The sequence below is a fragment of the Saccopteryx leptura genome, chromosome 8 (genome assembly GCF_036850995.1).
Source record: "Saccopteryx leptura isolate mSacLep1 chromosome 8, mSacLep1_pri_phased_curated, whole genome shotgun sequence".
In the NCBI taxonomy this organism is placed as follows: domain Eukaryota; kingdom Metazoa; phylum Chordata; class Mammalia; order Chiroptera; family Emballonuridae; genus Saccopteryx; species Saccopteryx leptura.
Genome location: NC_089510.1, coordinates 18,527,120 through 18,542,563, shown reverse-complemented (window position 1 = coordinate 18,542,563; position 15,444 = coordinate 18,527,120). Strand labels below are relative to the sequence as shown.

Genomic DNA, 15,444 nt, shown 5'->3' with positions numbered 1-15,444 from the left:
GTTGTTCTTGATAGAAACTGAATATTTGTGCCTAATAATGTTTGAACACCAGAAATCAGATTTTTCTTACTTTTCAAGAGGTTCTTTTGGTCATTTTGTTGTTTACTGTTTCTGTTTACTATTTTGGGTTGTTATAGCCCCTTTTATTTTGAGGATTATTCTGAGATATGAACTTAGTCTTTTTTTTATTTTTTCTTTTTCTTTTCTTTTCCAGGGACAGAGAGAGAGTCAGAGAGAGGGATAGAAAGGGACAGACAAACAGGAATGGAGAGAGATGAGAAGCATCAATCATCAGTTTTTCGTTGCGACACCTTAGTTGTTCATTGATTGCTTTCTCCTATGTGCCTTGACCGCAGGCCTTCAGTAGACCGAGTAACCCCTTGCTTGAGCCAGCGACCTTAGGTCCAAGCTGGTGAGCTTTTTGCTCAAGCCAGATGAGCTCACGCTCAAGCTGGCGAACTCGGGTTCTCAAACCTAGGTCCTTCTGCATTCCAGTCCGACACACTATCTATCCACTGCGCCACCGCCTGGTCAGGCTGTCTTTTTTTTTTCTTAACATGACATTACTTGGGTATAAGTGATGATTTTCTTTATTTTACTTCATTTATGCAGTCATTTTTAAATGTTCTAATCTTTAATGTAGGACTCTCAAAAGAGAAAAATGAAAGAGGTGAAGATTCTAGTTTTTTACATTCTGGAGTAGTTAATTTAGCAAGAAGGCGAGGGACTTTATATCTTTGAAGGAGGTACAACCATAATGGCTGCCTATCTCTTTGCCTGTACCTCTGAAATCAGAAGCGGTAACCAGTGATCAGAGCACAGATCCATCATATTCCGAAGGCAGGTACTTTTGTCAACCCTGGCTTCTATTAGTTGCATATGAGGTGCTACTGGAATTTACTCCTGCTCCTGGCTGCCTAACATCAGTTATGAGTGCGGAGAATAGCTGCTACTGTACTAACGGCAAACACTGAAAAGTTAATCATAGTTTACCATCAAAACTTTCCTCTGGAAGTCACGGGCATTCAATGGATTTGAGAGCTCTGAAATATTTACATAAAATAAATTCTACCAGTGCAATTATTTTATAGGTGAAGAGACAGATACTTGTTGCTTTTTACTCCATCATTTCTTAAAATATTTTCTTTCTGGATATACTCTTATAACAGCCTTATTGAATTATATAAAAGGAATTGCACATATTTAATATGTATAACTGATGAGTTTTGACATATGAAAACATCTGTGATATCATTACTACAACCAAGGCAATAGAATTATGCAACACCTGTCAGAGTTTCCATGTGTCTCTCTCTCTTATCATTTTTTTTTTTTTTTTGGTAAGGACACTCAACATGGGATCTATTTTTTTTATCAAATTCTGAAGTGCATAATACTGCATCATTAATTATTGAAAGTATGTTATATAGCAGATCTCTAGACCTTCTTTATCTCACATAACTGAAACTTTATACCATCAAATAATCATCATTATATATTGAGTCTAATTAATTAACATAAGGTATGACTTCTTCAATTCAATGTAACTGTTTTTAGCATCTGAATCTCTTCAATAAAGCAAAAATAATTGCTTTTTTAAAATTCAAAAAGAATTTTTCTGCCATCCTTTTGCATCAAAAAGAATGATAACTTTAAATAATTTTCTTTAAAAAATTGCTAAACAATTTCTAAAGGAGAACTAAGTTAGTTATTAGTAATTCTGGGAGGTAAATAATATGCTGATAATGTATATCATCATCTGTATAATCATTAAGGAAAAAAAGAACATTCATATTAAAAAAAATCTTACTCTCTTTTACACTAAAAAGTTCCTTCTTAGAAGTTAAAGGAAAAGTGTGAACATTCTTGATTTTTTAAAGAACATGTGTATCAAATTGGGCCTATGAATGATGAGTGTATGTTTCAAAGAGCATTAAGCAGACCTTTTCGGGAAACTAGAAGAGTTTAATTGAGTAAGACCACTTAGGCATGGTGAATGTGGAGGAAACCAGTCTCATCGAGAACTATCATTCTAGTGGAAAAAGCTCCTGTGGGTAATTAAAAGAGGGAGAAAAGTTTAACAGGAGAAAATTAGGAAATTCTATTAATTGATGAATTCTATTGCACCAGGGAAGCTGGGCAATGTCTTAGTCTAGACTTAAATAAGAGTAGGATAAAGTCACAAATTAGTGTCTATTCTCTCTCATTATTGTAATCTAATACACCATCAGTTAGTTAGGGAAACCAGAGAGAAACTTTCACCTGTCTGACCTTCTTGATATTCTGTGCAAAGTACTATAGGGCATGGGATGCAACTCCAAGTTGAAACGTTTTAAGTTCAGCATTGTACACTTGGTCATGTAAAATAAATGAAATCTTCTTCTTATTTTATATTTCTTTTACAGATCTATAAAAATATAAACACATAACTACATTCCAAATTAAAAACAGTGAAATGACAGGAGGAAGAATATTAAAAGATTTCGACCCACATATGCTATGTCATGCAATTATATTTCACGTGAGTAACTGAAAATAAGTCTCTGCATAGAACTAATTTGGAAGATTTAAATATGCCTATCTACCAATTTAATCCCAATTTAATCATCTTTAACTTTGCTTATACTTGATGTTACGGCTTCAAAACATTAAGCCTCTGCAACATTAACCAGCTTATATTTTACTACAACTCAGAAAACCATGACAGTGCCCTGCAAGTAGAATGAACATACAGTCCATGAACAAACCAATTACATGTACTTAATATATAAGAGCTAAAACAATGAGTTTAATTAAAAGCTGTGTCATAGAAGTTTTTGAAATGAGATTTCTGAGACTAGTCTCTGAACTCAAACAAGCTTATACTAAGATTCCAGCAATGAAACATAATCATAGTGGGACTTTAAGAAAGTCACTTATTCTTGTGAAACCTCATCTTTTCAATTTATTAAATTGATATTTAATGAGCACTTTATTTCAAGGAGTAAAGAGATGATACACATGAAGAACCAGAAAGATAGAAGGTATTAAATGTTGGTTACCTAACTCTTCCTAAGAATGTTATCTCTAATAAATTGAATTCACTAGCACAATGTGAATGCATCAAATATCCTGTGTATGTGTGTCTGTCTGTGTATGTGTAAGGTCAATATTTCTTCTTACCAATAAGGAAAAAAATATTATCTAAAACTTACCCAAAACTTTTCTCTCCATTATATTTATTCAATGGTTACAGTTAGATTAGACAGTTTTCCTAAAAAGATTGCTTCAGTTTGATTTATTGTCTACTAAGATTCAGAACTATAAAACAATGGATTAAACAATGTTGAGACAAAATGTGTAAAACATTTTTAATTATTTACTGTGACTTATCAACCAAGTGTAGAAGGCAGACGTCAAAAGAACTTATAATTTTCTTTGATCAATAGAACAAAATTATTCTTTTTTTGAAACTGTTCTTGGCATATGAGAACATCTTAAATGATATGTAGGAAGTATGATGTTTTGGAATGTCCATATATATCTGCAATATTATGTTTTTCAAATAAAATTAAAAATAAGTTTATGATTCTCCTAGAAGAAAAAATCTATTTGACTTTGGGTGATAAGTACACAACATAGTTAACAGTTTAAATGCTATAGAAATATTTAACTTCATAAAGTTAAGAAAAAATACACAGCCTCTCCCCCCCAAAATTAGATTTACCTAAGATTATGTGCAATTGCCTTTTAAACAATGGTGTTTTGAAATATTTTTCTATTTTTTTCTTTTAATAGTATTTAAGGACTGATAACAGCCCCTCCCACTAAAAAAGCATCATGACTGTGCCTTCCCTTAATGAGAGGCAGTTCTGAAATACCACCAATGTAATAGAAGGGTCACTCGAAATACAACTTAGCATCCTGGAAGAATTGACCTTTCAGCACAAATGTTATCTGAGAATCAATTAATTCACCAATGAGAGCTATGTCCTCTTGCCTACCTAAGCACCCTTAGGTCAGCAAAGTCCTACTTGAGATTAAAGATGAGAGAATAGTGTGGGTGAGTCATGAGAAAAGCTTTAAAAACAGTGAAAATTACTTTAAGGTAATAAGCAAAGTCATATTGAAACCTATGCTATGCATTAACAATGGAAAGGAGTTGTTATTTGTTAGGTACAATGACTTAAACAGTGCTTTTAATAAAATGAACTTCTTTTGCTCCAAAAAATTAAATGATGCCAAAGTAACATTGCCTTACTGTATTGTGGCTAAAAAATACAGTAAAAGAGGAGGGAAAATGCTTTCTATCTACTTGATTTATATTTCTCTTCCTCTCTATATTTGTAAGTAAATGATTTTCTTGTGAGAAACACTGTATTGGATTATTGAAAGGATAATGTATTTTATTAAAATGGGAGGCCAAATTATTGAGTCATCTTAGGCAAAATTCTTTGTACATAAGGAGAAATCTATTAACCACTTACAGGGTACTTATATACCTAATGTATATCACTAAAGTCTTTCACAAAACAATTACATGACACACAAGGGGAAACCTCTCAAATCCTGAACAGAACATAGGTAAAATGCTAGACAGAATATAGAATTTGCAAACAGCATACAAAATTACCCCAAAATAAGAAGTAACACAGAATGTACCATGTTAATATTTTTTACAAGCGTTTCCTATGACATTTTCTATCACAAAGGGAGGAGTCATGCCTTAGGTATTCTGTCTCAATAGAAAATTTGGGTTAGTTTGGTCATTCATTTGATTTGGATGGTAAGAATTGGAGAAGTGGGATCTGAAACTTTTCTTCCTGGAAAGTTCCTCTGATTTCAGCCTTGCCCTGTGCACCAATTTTCCCTATGTCATTTGGTTTACTCTCCTTTAGGATGGCTGGCCCTTCTTTTAATAAAACCAGAACCACCTTGGGGTTCTGCTACTACCACCATTATTGCTAATGGTGCAGCTAGTAAGACTTTAATCACTTGGAAATATTTCAGCCCTTCCCTCCCCAAACTGTTCTTGTGCAAAATGTCCTACATATGAAATCTTGCTTAAAATATGCATGGAGTTTTCTCTGATTTCAAGGTTCTGTGCATTAATATGCCAAATATATAAGAAGCACTTTTTTTTTGTCACTAACTGTGTAAAGTCCTGAATGTATAGAAAAAGCTGCCCATTCCCTCAGGAAGCTCTCAATCACTTGCAATCACATATAAAATATTGTATGACTCACTCTATGTCACAGGAATGAACAGAGGAATGACCACTAACCTACATTTAGCAAAGGCTTTTAGGAAATATCAGTGAGTTGAATTTAAACAATAAGTGCCTCTTTTGGTGTGAAGGTATGTGTGTTGGTAGAGTTGCTGGTCATTCTAGTTATGTTTCCAGGCAGAAAGAAAATATTGTGTAAGGGTGCATATATGTAGAATTTCTTGGTATTTTTTTGTAATACTAAAACAGTGTAAATAGTTTAGATTATCTAAAAAAAACAGACAAGTTTGAAACATAATAAAAGGGCATGTTTAGAACTAAGGAAGTAGGCAGGTAATATAGGAAGGGTCTGCCTGAAGAATTAGCTGAGGTAAAGATTATGATGTATTCTGTCTTAATCAAGTGGGTTTGAGATTATTACTACTACTTCTATCACTACCCTCACCAGTATCATTGCTAAAGACACAATATGGGCCAAGATTTGTGTTAAAAGTTTCACACACATTAAATCCTTTCATACATCAACTCTATAACATTATTATCATTTTGAATTTTTATATGGAAAATTTTAAACTTGGGGGTTATATAATTGTCCAAGTTGCACAGGCAGTAAGTGATGAAATCCTGTAATATACTCTTTTTTTTTTCTACGCAGACTACAACACTGTATCTGATATCTATGTTTTATTTCTCTCAGAGTAGATCCATTTTATAAGCTTCTGTTCCCAAGTACTAACTTGAAATTTCCTAAAAATGATGAACCATTGCTACTAATTTCTTCAAAGCTGGTTAAAATATAGATATTTCAATCATGTCTAACTTCCCCATGTTCCCTAAAAAAATTAATTAGATTTTTTTCTGTTCTCAAACATTTTAGTTCTTTCTAACGCCCCCAACACAAATGTTCAACTTATGATATTTCCACAGAATTCACTGGAAAAAATAGAAGCCATCAGATGGGAACTCCCTCATTTTTTTTTTAAATAGTAACTCTAGAACTTACAGCCATATGCTTCAAGCTTTATTTTTCCTCTACTTTTAGAAAGGAAAAAGGATCCCTCTTTCTTCTTCGTAGAGGTGAATGCAGTCATATTTTCTGTTTCCATTCTCTTCTGTCTTCTTAGTGAATCCACATCTCTAACTTTTGCCCTTTTCTCCTATGTATTCAAGATATCCCTTACCAATGGTTTATTTGAATTACTTGTATTTCCCATTTACAAACTTGCCTTAACCCTACATCTCTTTCTTTTACTGCCTGATTTTTTTCCCTGAGTTTTGCTCACTCTCACAGCAAATTTCTTGACAGAATTTTCTATACAAATGATCTTCTTTCATTTCCACAACATATATTCATTTTTTGTGTGTAAGGAAAGAAAGGAGAAGTTAGGGTAACACAGTCATAATAAAGACAGATTAGTTAAAATACAGATTGGAAATAAACAATCTACTTCTCTTTGGCATTACATTTGGAAAAAGTAAAATGCCCCACTTCAACCCTGCAATGACTTTACCATCCCACTCACGGTTATTATATCCAGGCCGTTATGGCAATGGTGAAGGGGCAGCTGTCCTGTTTTGGAAGCAGTAGTTGGCTTACTGATACAGAAGCAGCTTCAGAGTTATCACATCCTGAGATCTGGGTGCTGATCTAAGTAAATTTGGCTATGAATAGGAGAGTCAGCAAGAAATAATTTCTATAAACCAAATTGAGCAAACAAGTTCCACTCACGGAGCTTGCTGAACCATGGAAAAACATGATCTCCATATTGCGAATGTTCAAAGCACAAGTGGTTCTCTGTCTGTCTCTGGAGTAGTAGTTTGATTGTGCTTGTTCATTTTCTCATTCTTTAGAAAGGTCCATCCACTGTTCCCTCAGATGTCCCTTCATATGTCTAAGTGTTAGCATAGTCAGCATATGTGATTATGCAGTAATGATGGAAATTAAAGAGTTAAATAATATTTCCGGCCTTAAATTTGAATTCAACTATTCCCACTCAATCAGAATGTAACAGAGTAGGCCTACATTTCTTGAAAAAAAATGGACTCAAGAATTATCAAGCCTCCATATTCTATTAGAGAGTCAGGGCCTTAGACCTACAAAGTTTTGCACAATCTTTTTTCTTTATAGAATCAGAGAGAGTCAAAGAGAGGGATAGATAGGGACAGAGAGACAGGAACAGAGAGAGATGAGAAGCATCAATCATCAGTTTTTTTGTTGCGACACCTTAGTTGTTCATTGATTGCTTTCTAATATGTGCCTTGACCGTGGGGCTACAGCAGACTGAGTAACCCCTTGCTTGAGCCAGCAACCTTGGTTCCAAGCTGGTGAGCTTTTGCTTAAACCAGATGAGCCCTCACTCAAGCTAGTGACCTTGGAGTCTCAAACTTGGATCCTCCACATCCCAGTCCTATGCTCTATCCACTGCACCATTGTCTGGTCAGGCAAGTTTTACACAATCTTGTTTCTCTTTACTTCATCCTCAAAATATTCTTTTTCTGCCATATCTATGTTTCAGTCCTCCTGGTTTCCCATCAAGTCCTTATGTGTTACACATAAATGATGTCTCCTATGTCTAAAATTTTCATTTTGTTATAATTCCACTGCACTATGGATAGCTAATTCTTTGAGTCTTAGGTCAAATATTACTCCTAAGGAGAACCTGTCTTTAACCTGCAAATTTAAATTTGGAGATTTCTGTTAGAGTTAGCTATGTCTTTCATGACATAGCTATTATTACTTTTAAACTTTATTTTGTCATTGAATATTCAGCACTTAGCACACATTGTCCATGATCAGCAGTTCTTCAATTATTCTTATTTTTAATGAATATATGAACAAGTGATGAGTTCTTTATTTCTTTTTTTTTTTTTTTATAATTTTATTTTTTTAATGGGGTGACATCAATAAATCAGGATACATATATTCAAAGATAACAAGTCCAGGTTATCTTGTCGTTCAATTATGTTGCATACCCACCACCCAAAGTCAGATTGTCCTCTGTCACCTTCTATCTTGTTTTCTTTGTGCCCCTCCCCACCCCCTATCCCTCTCCCATTCCCCCCTCCCCCCCGTAACCACCACACTCTTATAAATGTCTCTTAGTTTCACTATTATGTCCCACCTACGTATGGAATAATACAGTTCCTGTTTTTTTCTGATTTACTTATTTCGCTTCGTATCATGTTATCAAGATCCCACCATTTTGCTGTAAATGTTCCGATGTCATCATTTCTTATGGCTGAGTAGTATTCCATAGTGTATATGTGCCACATCTTCTTTATCCAGTCATCTATTGATGGGCTTTTTGGTTGTTTCCATGTCCTGGCCACTGTGAACAATGCTGCAAGAAACATGGGGCTGCATGTGTCTTTACGTATCAATGTTTCTGAGTTTTTGGGATATATACCCAGTAGAGGGATTGCTGGGTCATAAGGTAGTTCTATTTTCAGTTTTTTGAGGAACCACCATACTTTCTTCCATAATGGTTGTACTACTTTACATTCCCACCAACAGTGTATGAGGGTTCCTTTTTCTCCACAGCCTCTCCAACATTTGCTGTTACCTGACTTGCTAATAACAGCTAATCGAACAGGTGTGAGGTGGTATCTCATTGCCGTTTTGATTTGCATTTCTCTAATAGCTAGAGAAGATGAGCATCTTTTCATATATCTGTTGGCCATTTGTATTTCTTCCTGGGAGAAGTGTCTATTCATATCCTCTTCCCATTTTTTTATTGGATTGTTTGTTTGTTTGTTGTTGAGTTTTATGAGTTCTTTGTATATTTTGGATATTAGGCCCTTATCTGAGCTGTCGTTTGAAAAAATCATTTCCCATTTAGTTGGCTTTCTGTTTATTTTGTTATCAGTTTCTCTTGCTGAGCAAAAACTTCTTAGTCTGATGTAGTCCCATTCATTAATTTTTGCCTTCACTTTTCTTGCCATTGGAGTCAAATTCATAAAATGCTCTTTAAAACCCAGGTCCCTGAGTTGAGTACCTATGTCTTCTTCTATGTACTTAATTGTTTCAGGTCTTATGTTTAGATCTTTGATCCATTTTGAGTTAATTTTTGTACAGGGGGAGAGACTGTAGTCCAGTTTCATTCTTTTGCATGTGGCTTTCCAGTTTTCCCAGCACCATTTATTGAAGAAGCTTTCTTTTCTCCATTGTGTGTTGTTGGCCCCTTTATCAAAAATTATTTGACTATATATATGTGGTTTTATTTCTGGACTTTCTATTCTGTTCCATTGGTCTGAGTGTCTATTTTTCTGCCAATACCATGCTGTTTTGATTGTCGTGGCCCTATAATAGAGTTTGAAGTCAGGTATTGAAATGCCCCCAGCTTCATTCTTTTTCTTTAGGATTGCTTTGGCTATTCGGGGTTTTTTATAGTTCCATATAAATCTGATGATTTTTTGCTCTATTTCTTTAAAAAATGTCATTGGAAGTTTGATGGGAATTGCATTAAATTTGTATATTGCTTTGGGTAATATAGCCATCTTGATTATATTTATTCTTCCTAGCCAAGAACAAGGTATATTCTTCCATCTCATTATATCTTTTTCGATTTCCCTTAACAATGGTTTATAGTTTTCATTATATAAGTCCTTTACATTCTTTGTTATGTTTATTCCTAAGTATTTTATTTTTTTTGTTGCAATCGTGAAGGGGATTGTTCTTTTGAGTTCCTTCTCAGTTGTTTCATTGTTGGCATATAGAAAGGCTATTGACTTCTGTATGTTAATTTTGTATCCTGCGACCTTACTGTATTGGCTTATTGTTTCTAGTAGTCTTTTTGTGGATTCTTTGGGGTTTTCGATGTATAGGATCATATCATCTGCAAAAAGTGATACCTTTACTTCTTCTTTTCCGATATGGATGCCTTTTATTTCTTTGTCTTGTCTGATTACTCTGGCTAGAACCTCTAGTACCACATTAAATAAGAGTGGAGAGAGTGGACACCCCTGTCTTGTTCCTGATTTAAGGGGGAAAGCCTTGAGTTTAGTGCCATTTAATATGATGTTAGCTGATGGTGTATCATATATGGCCTTTATCATGTTGAGATATTTTCCTTCTATACCCATTTTGTTGAGAGTCTTAAACATAAAATTGTGTTGTATTTTATCAAAAGCCTTTTCTGCGTCTATTGATAAGATCATGTGGTTTTTGTTCTTTGTTTTGTTGATATGGTGTATTACGTTAACCGTTTTACATATATTGAACCATCCTTGAGATTCTGGGATGAATCCCACTTGATCATGATGTATTATTTTTTTAATATGTTGTTGTATTCGATTTGCTAGTATTTTGTTTAGTATTTTAGCATCTGTATTCATTAGAGATATTGGTCTGTAGTTTTCTTTTTTTGGGCCAGCCTTGCCTGGTTTTGGTATGAGGGTTATGTTGGCTTCGTAAAATGTGTTTGGAAGTATTGCTTCTTCTTCAATTTTTTGGAAGACTTTGAGTAGAATAGGAACCAAGTCTTCTTTGAATGTTTGATAAAATTTGCTGGTATAGCCGTCAGGGCCTGGACTTTTATTTTTGGGGAGGTTTTTAATGGTTTTTTTCTATTTCTTCTCTACTGATAGGTCTGTTTAGGCTTTCTGCTTCTTCTTGACTCAGTCTAGGAAGGTTGTATTGTTCTAGGAATTTATCCATTTCTTCCAGGTTGTTGAATTTAGTGGCATAAAGTTTTTAATAGTATTCTACAATAATTCTTTGTATATCTACGGTGTCCGTGGTGATTTCTCCTCTTTCATTTTGGATTTTGTTTATATGAGTTCTTTCTCTTTTTTCCTTGGTAAGTCTTGCCAAGGGTTTGTCAATTTTGTTGATCTTTTCAAAGAACCAGCTCCTTGTTCTATTAATTTTTTCTATAGTTTTTCTGTTCTCTAATTCATTTATTTCTGCTCTGATTTTTATTATCTCCTTTCTTCGGCTGGTTTTGGGTTGTCTTTGTTCTTCTTTTTCTAGTTCCTTAAGGTGTGAAGTTAAGTGGTTCACTTGGGCTCTCTCTTGTTTGTTCATATATGCCTGAAGTGATATGAACTTCCCTCTTATCACTGCTTTTGCTGCATCCCATAGATTCTGATATGTCGTATTGTCATTTTCATTAGTCTGTATATATCTTTTGATCTCTGCACTTATTTCTTCTTTGACCCATTCATTTTTTAAAAGTATGTTGTTTAGTTTCCACATTTTGGGGGGATTTTTTTCCTCTTTTTTGCAGTTGAATTCTAGTTTCAAGGCTTTATGATCAGAAAATATGCTTGGTACAACTTCAATTTTTCTGAATTTGCTGATGTTGTTTTTGTGGCCCAACATATGGTCAATTCTTGAGAATAATCCATGTACACTGGAGAAAAATGTATACTCAGTCACTTTGGGATGAAATGTCCTGTAGATGTCTATCATATCCAGGTGCTCTAGTGTTTTGTTTAAGGCCACTATGTCTTTGTTGATTCTCTGTTTGGATGACCGATCTAGAGCCGTCAGCGGTGTATTGAGGTCTCCAAGTATGATTGTATTTTTGTTAGTTTTTGTTTTAAGATCAATAAGTAGCTGTCTTATATATTTTGGTGCTCCTTGGTTTGGTGCATATATATTAAGAATTGTTATGTCTTCTTGATTCAGTGTCACCTTAGCCATTATGAAATGGCCATTTTTGTCTCTGAGTACTTTTCCTGTCTTGTAGTCAGCATTATCCGATATGAGTATTGCTATACCTGCTTTTTTTTGGATGTTATTTGCTTGGAGTATTGTTTTCCAGCCTTTCACTTTGAATTTGTTTTTATCCTTGTTACTTAGATGAGTTTCCTGTAGGCAGCATACAGTTGGATTTTCTTTTTTAATCCATTCTGCTACTCTGTGCCTTTTTATTGGTGAGTTTAATCCGTTTACATTTAGTGTAATTATTGATACTTGTGAGTTCCCTATTGCCATTTTATATCTTGCTTTCTGTTAGTTTTGTGTCTTGTTTGATCCTTCTCTTTTGTTTTTCTATCTTTTGTTTTTATTTGGTTGTATTCCATACATCTTTCCACTGTTGCTATCTTTTTTATCTCATGTGCTTCTGTGGTGGTTTTTTCAATGGTGGTTACCTTTGAATAATGAAAAGGGTCCCTACCCTGTTCATTGTAGTGAACTATTTTGTGAGTACTTTTGCACTCCATCGTCCTTTGCTACTGTTAATAAAAATATGGAACGCTTCACGAATTGCGTGTCATCCTTGCGCAGGGGCCATGCTAATCTTCTCTGTATCGTTCCAATTTTAGTATATGTGCTGCCGAAGCGAGCACTCTTTATTTCTTTTATTCCTGTGGTAAATGATTAAGAGACAGTTTCCATAATTAGAATCCATATATTTATTTAAAATACTGAGCTAGAACCCTTTCCATTTACTTTCTATTATAGTCCTGACAGAAACTCTATGAAGGAGTCACAAACATTGCACCAAAGATATTTATCAAGAAAATAAAAGGGTTTTTATAAATTGACTCAAGGCAAGAGAATTACTTTTTACTTATTGTTTAAGTACGTTTATTTCGATTCCAAAATTAACACTCTAAGGCATCTCCCTTTAGTAAAATATATGTATATTTGCATTAAAATACTTATTTCTGATGCTAAAGTATGATATATTACACAACTTGATATTTTTTTTGTTAAAGTTGAAGAGTCAACTCATCAAAATAATCCTGAGAAAAAGACATGGGTTGGAAGAATGGAGTTTGCAAAAAATATATCTCAAGACTTGTGTTCAAAATGTATAGAGAATAGTTAGAATCAATAATAAGAAAACAAGAAATAAAGGGCTAAATTCTTTGAAAAGATACTCTATTACATTATATGTATACATATATATGGTAAGCATATAAAATACAATCAACATAAAAGTTATTAGGAAAATAGAATAAAAAATATCTAGATTAGAATGGCTAAAATAAAAATTAAATGAAAGACTACCAATACCATGTACTGGCAAAATGGGAAGCATCTGTAATTCTCATGTTTCAACATTTTGGAAACCAGTTTATACATTTCTTTTTAGGTTAATACACATTTAACATATGACTCAGCAATTCAACACTCAGTTAATTAACCAACAAAAATTAAAATTATAATGATCTAAATTGGACAAGCCAAATACCCTTCAAATGATGAATGGATGAACAAAGTATGGTGCACTTATACAATACATTTTATTACTCAGCAATAAAAAGAAACAAACAATTACTACATGTAACAGCATTGATACATGTAAAATAGGTTATGACAAAAGAAAAAAAATAAAACTGGAAAACCTCTATATAGTTATATATTATAAAAAACGTATAACTATGTGGACAGTAAATATAGTTATTAGCAGTCGAGAGTGTGAGAAGCAGTTGATTTTAAACAGAATAGATTGGGATGTGTGTGTGTGTGTGTGTGTGTGTGTGTGACAATAGCATGTTTTATCTTTATTTTGTGACAGACAGAGAGAGGAACAGATAAGGATAGACAAGGAGGAAAGAAGAGAGATGAGAAGTATCAATTCTTCATTGAGGTTCCTCAGTTGTTTATTGATTGGTTTCTCATATGTGCCTTTATGTGGGAGCTATAGCAGAGTGAGTGAGCCCTTGCTCAAGCCAGAAATCTTGGGCTCAAATCAGCGACCTTGGATTTCAAGCCAGCAACTTTTGGGCTCAAGCCAGCAACCATGGGGTCATGTCTATGATTTCATGCTCAAGCTAGCAATCATGGGGTCATGTTTATGATCTCATGCTCAAGCCAGTGACTCAGCACTCAATCTGGTGAGCCTGTGCTTAAGCCGGATGAGCTGCACCCAAGCTGGTGACCTTGGGGTTTCGAACCTGGATCCTCTGAGTCTCAGTCTAACGCTCTATTCATTGCACCACTGCCTGGTCTGGCTGGCATGTTTTATCTTGATTTTGATATAATTCTTTGCATTTGTCAAAACTCAGAATGGGACATTTTATTGTGTATGAGTTTTCTTAATAATCTGATTTTTAAAACTATTTATCTGGCCCTGGCCAGTGGCTCAGTGGATAAAGCATTGGCCAGATGTGTAGATGTCCTGGATTCAATTTCTGGTCAGGGCACTCAAGAGAAGTGACCATCTGCTTCTTCACCCCTTCCCTCTCTCACTTCTCTCCCTTTTCTCCTTCCGCAGCCAGTGGCTCAATTGGGTTGGGCATGGCCCTGGGTACTGAGGATAGCTCGGCTGATTCAGCATTGACTCCAGATGGGGTTGCTGCATGGATCCTGGTTGGGGCACATGCAGAAGTCTGCTTCACTATCTCCCCTCATCTCACCAAAAAAACAAGCAAAACAAAATGATTAATCTTTATAAAAATTTTTAATTTTTCCAAACTGGAAATTTTACTTCTTTCTATGCAGAGCTATATCAAAGAGGGGCTTTTCCACAGGTAATTGTGCCTTTTACTCATATCAGCATAGAAGCTGTGAAACTCTGAATTGTGACACAGAACACTCCTGCCATTAACGTGCTTTATTATTGCATGACTAGGAACTACTGAGTCAGATTGTATCCTGTCTTATAAAGTGGATGTAAATGATCTAACAGCACAATTCCAGGTGGTTGTCTCAAGGAAGATAAAGACAAATAATTTTTAGGACGTGAAAAATATTTAGTGATTGTCTGCAAAATAAAGGGATATTTTTTCTCATTGGACTCAATCTGAAAAACTGTTGTTGTTTTTTTTCCCCACTAAAAGAGACTGATAAACCTTCTGTAGCTTTGTTGTGTAGAAAACATGAGAAAAAGCTGAAGCACTATATTCATATGGCAAAGTCATCATTGGGACAAAACAGGTAGCTGACATTTTTTTATATTAAAGGTGACAATGTGTATCAAAAACAAAATATCCAATGCCATGCAGACTTTTCCTAGAGGTGGACTTTTCCTGGACTCCTGCTCCCTGTGATAGCTCCTAACAGACTAAACTGGGGTTGGGTTGCATTTTTCAGGGATTTGGCATGGTGTTGGGGTCAACTTGGACTTGGTGAACATGTTAAGGACACTACTCTTTTATGGATTCTTGCTGTATTGGCCAAGAACTTGCTTAAAGGCTTTAATCACTGTAAAAAAAAATAGAGGACTGGATAAAGAAGATATGGCACATATATACCATGGTATACTATTCAGTCATAGGAAATGATGACATTGGATCACTTACAACAAAATGGTGGGATTTTGATAACATTATACGGAGTG

The 15,444-nt window shown here is 34.6% G+C and overlaps 1 non-coding gene across 1 annotated transcript; it reads right to left on the bottom strand.

The window, feature by feature from the left end:
• Positions 1–12,396: 12,396 nt before the first annotated feature.
• On the bottom strand, positions 12,397–12,502 carry LOC136380198 (U6 spliceosomal RNA). Its single transcript, XR_010746874.1, has one exon. It is a non-coding gene; the product is annotated as a U6 spliceosomal RNA (small nuclear RNA).
• Positions 12,503–15,444: the final 2,942 nt, after the last annotated feature.